The 4,740-nt window shown below is 43.8% G+C and overlaps 1 pseudogene; it reads left to right on the forward strand.

The window, feature by feature from the left end:
- Positions 1-758: 758 nt before the first annotated feature.
- LOC117062875 lies at positions 759-3,239 on the forward strand (annotated as a pseudogene).
- The last annotated feature ends 1,501 nt before the right edge of the window (positions 3,240-4,740 follow it).

A 4,740-nucleotide genomic window follows, 5' to 3' on the forward strand; every position in this document is an offset into this window, starting at 1 on the left:
TAATCATAGAAAAGGTACAATAAATATAGTATAAAATATTTTTGGAAGGGTATACCTGTATAGAGCACTTAACTAGGAATGGAGCTTGCAGGACTGGAAGTTGCTCTAGGTAAGTGAGTGAGTGGTGAGTGAATGTGAAGGCCAAGGACATTAGTGTACACTCCTGTAGACTTTATAAACACTCCACATTCAAGCTACATTAAATTTATGAAATGCTTTTCTTTCTTCAATTGTAAATTAACCTTAGCTTACTGTAATATTTTTACTTGATAAACTTAAATTTTTTTGACTCTTTCTAAACACAGAAGGGTATTTTAAGTAATACCCTCACTCACTCACCCAGAGCCACTTCCACCTGCAGTCCCCACTCAACCCCAGCACCCTGCTGGCTGAAATCTGCCTGGAGCAGCATACCCTCATGGACTCCAAGATGAAGACGCTGTGGATCTTGTACAGCAACCAGGAGGCAGGCAGTGGTGGCAGGGTGAGCATCATCCTTAAGAACGATGATGACCTCAGGCAGGACATGCTGACCCTGCAGACAATCCAGCTGGTGGATGTCCTGTGGAAGTAGTGGAGGCTGGACCTGAGGATGACCCCTGAGGCTACCTCCCCACCAGAGAACACACAGCCTTGATTGAGGTGCCGTTCCACCCAGCCTCCAGCGCCAACATCCAACCCAACAAGAGCAACATGGCAGCCACAGCCGCCTGCAGCAAGGACGCCCCGCTCAACTGGCTGAAGAACCTGGGTGGCCTGTACTGTGTGGCCACGTACAGTGCTGGGCATCGGTGATTGGCACAGCGACAACATCATGATCCGAGCGAGTGGGCCACTGTTCCACATTGATTTTGGCCACTTTCTGGGGAATTCCAAGACGAAGTTTGGAATCAACCGGGAGCGTGTCCCGTTCATCCTCACCTGTGACTTTGTCCATGTGGTTGAGCAGGGGAAGACTAACAATAGAGAAATTTGAAAGGTTCCGGGGCTACGGTGAAAGGGCTTGCATCATCCTGGGGCTTCTCTGCCTCCACCTCTTCGCCCTGATGCGGGGGACAGGCCTGCCTGAGCTCAGCTGCTCCGAAGACATCCGGTATCTCAAGGACTCCCTGGCACTGGGAAAAACAGAGGAGGAGGCGCTGAAGCACTCTTGTTGCGCAGGAGAGTTCACTGGGGGGTGGGGGATAGCTGGTAGGAAAATACCTCACTCAGTTCCCATGCGGTTGGCGAGGCCGGTCTCACTCCCGCAGTGCCCCACTAACAGCCAGCTGGGTTAGATCCAGGCAGCCTGCATGCAGAACTCTGGCTTGCCCCAGGCCATAAGCTTCCTTACTGAGAAAGCAAGCACTGCTTTTAGGCCATGCCTCTCCCCATCTGGCTGTGATGGTGGGTGCCCCATGCCTGCACTCCTATCTGCTGCAGTTCTTATTCATCCCCGATTCTGTTCAAGTGGGGGTCATGCCCACTTGAAATGATCACAAAATGCAGTTGGGAGCTTCTTTCACCCTGTTACCCCTCCTTAATTCCGCTGGCTGCCATCACTGAGGGTCCCTATGAGACACCCACAGGGATGGCTTCCCTGGGCTTGAGTTGGAGACTGGGAATGTCCACAAGGTTTTGTCTGCTGCCGCTTCTGCTTCCTATTTTGCTCGGCTCCGTAAATTTGTTCCAGCTCTAGGTGAGGTTAAATCCTTCTCCCAGGATCTGTTTTTTCAGATTTCCCAGGGGGATGTGTGTTTGGAGGCAGGTTTACCCCCTCTCCTACTCTGGGAGCTCACAGTTTTTCACCTGTCTCACGGCGTCCAAATGTGACAACCAACGAAATCACACATTCTCACTTTCTGTTATCATTGTTTAGATGTTTACATCCATGTTCACAAAGAGGTGAACAAAAGCTCTCCTTGGGTGGGGCTGTGGCCACTGTCAGGGAGAGAGCGTGGTTCTCAGGCCAATGGCTCTATGTTCCAGGATACCACACTGTCCTGACCACACTTAAGTGATCTCAATGTATTTTTAAGTGTCGTGGCATTCTGCTTCTTTCAAAGGATCCGTGAATTCTTTCAGTTCTCCTGGTATGTTCCTGTGGTGGTTCGTGGAACAAAAGTTCACAGTGTGACTCTCCACATACTGTTCTGTCCTTCCGAGTGAAGAGGCATGCTAGCCCTGCCTCTTACCTGCCATATTGGGGGGGAAAAAAGAGGATTTGTAAACTTTTACTTAAATTTGCTTATTGACTGTTTTGAAATTTTCCTATTTTAAAAAATATGAAATGATTGTTATAAAAAATATATCCAAGAAAAAGGGAGTGAAATTTTTGTGTGGCATATATATGTTTCTGACAAGTTAGGTAACATTGTTTATTTCCTGGGCTTAGAGTGAATGAGTTAAGAAAAATATAGTCAAACATAGTCAAAGATGGAAGGTCTATTTCTTGAAAGGTCTTCAGGAAAAGTGACTATTGGTGTTAAAAAATGTATGCAGATCCTTTGCCCTTCCTCCCATTGAAGGGTGGGCTGATATTTTCGACCCCTTGAATCTGATTGACACAATGTGAAAGATTGCATATAAGAACAGCCCAGCCAAGTCCTTGTTAAAACTGCGAGTAAAATAAAGTGTTGATCATAAGCACTAATGTTTGGTGGAGCTCCATGATGGGGTGATAGCAACTCAAACGGTGACCACAGGTTTTGAGGTTTAGCAATAGGTCTAAGTTTAAAACAGTTTTGGTTCACGTCTGTGAATCTGAACATAAACATGTAAAGAACAATTATAATGGAAAGTGAGAATGTGTAATTTCATTGGTTGTCACATGTAGATGCCTCTTCTCCTAGCATTTCTGCTAGTTTTCTACAAAAAGCTAATGTCCTGAAATTCTTTTCAGTATATCTAGGGAGCAGAAAGTCCCCTTGAATAAAGGAGCAACAGATATTTCTCATTAAATGGGACTATGAATCCGCTACTTTATTTTCTCTGGCTGTGAAGAATTGGGGTGACGGGTAGGAAATATGTTTCTGGCAGGGTCCACACTGGCATTCAGTGCCAGCATTCTTGCTTCTGGATCCAGGATAGTCAAAGCAAGTCTCATCGCTGAGTCCTGGAGCAGTGTCATGGCAAGCTCTGGGCTAGCTCTTGCAGGGAAACATCTTAGATCAGAACATGGGCAATTCCTGGGGCAAAAAAGAATTTCATACACCCTCATGCTGAACACTGTGCTGTTTTGTGAGTATAAAGAACAATGACGAACACACTAATATATGGACTGATCTTTTCTGGAGACAAAAATGGGAAGGAGGACTTCCTACAAGAGTTCCTCATTCTGGGAAGTCATATGTAAGGAATTAATAAGTCAAATATTCTCTGCTGTCGTTTTGACTGTTCCCATGCAGTATTTCTATTTTACTAAGGTTTGTTTCTCTCTTTCTGTGTCTTTTCCACTTTTTTTGTCATACAAATAAATTATTTTCAGAAAAATTTAAGAAGGACAGACTTTTTTTTTTTTTTTTTTAAGTGAAATTGGTTTATCTGGACGGTGAGTTAAAGGTTCATTTTTAAAATGACTTTGTAGAAGGAGAGTAGAAGAAATCATAAAACCCAATTATTTATCCATCAATTGCCTTATGATTTTGCAGAGTTGTTAGTAGAAGAGAAAAGACTACCCAGGACACATTGCAGAATGCTAACATAACAGAGGTGGTCAGTCAAATGGGAAACCAGCTTGTGATTGTCTTAGAAATAATTGGAAAATAAACATTTATTTCTGAGTATATTCAATGGTGGTCAATTTTCTGTTGCGCTTCATTTTGAGATAACACCATGCTGTCCTAACCACACGTAAGCGACCTCAATATGTTGTTTAAGTGTTGCGCTTTGCATGGTCTCACCTGAATCACCAACACCAGATCCATGCTCAAGCACAGAAAAAGAAAGAAATTTATTTTTAGAAAGAGAAACAGATGTTGTCCACATCACTGCTGCTTGCATTCCATGGGTACGACTTTAATCAGTTGGCTCGGGAGCTTGGAAAGCGAGTCTGTAACTGGATAATTATTGTTCTGCTGAAATGTGTAGAGTTATACTATTTAAAGGAAAAAGGGAAGAATAGATTCTGGAGAATAATTAAAAATCCCTGCTGTGGACATGAAGACTATATCAACATTCTGGAAAATAATGGAGCAATGTGAGAAAAAGACCCCCGGTCTATGCACATCCATGCGAAGTGGGGTTGCCTGCCAGTTCTGCAACATCTTCTTACCTCTGTGTCTTAGTTTGCTGCAGCTTCCATAACAAAATACCATTTACTAGGGAGTTGAAACATCTGAAATTAATTTTCTCAGAGTTTTGGAGGCTGGTAAGCCCAATATCAAGCTCTGGAAATGTTCAGTTTTCGGTGAGGTCTCTCTGGCCTTGCAGATGGCTACCTTCTCCCTGTGTCCTCACATGGTAGGAAGAGCATTCCAGTCCCTTCCCTTTTTTATAAGGACACTAATCCCCTCAAAAGGAGTTCACCCTATGACTTCATCTAAACCTAATCACCTCCCAGAAACCCCACTTTCCCTTAAGGGTTAGCGCTTCAACATAGAAATTTTGAGGGAGCACAAACCTCTTCACAAATTTCTGACGTGTTATATGGTAGAGAATACATTTTCATTGTGTTTGAGATAACATACATTTGCATCTACTTGTTACAGCAGCTTAGCCTATTTCTCACATAATACATGCTCAGGTGAGCATACTACTTCT

Source organism: Trachypithecus francoisi, unplaced genomic scaffold (genome assembly GCF_009764315.1).
Source record: "Trachypithecus francoisi isolate TF-2019V2 unplaced genomic scaffold, Tfra_2.0 Lachesis_group17, whole genome shotgun sequence".
NCBI lineage: Eukaryota > Metazoa > Chordata > Mammalia > Primates > Cercopithecidae > Trachypithecus > Trachypithecus francoisi.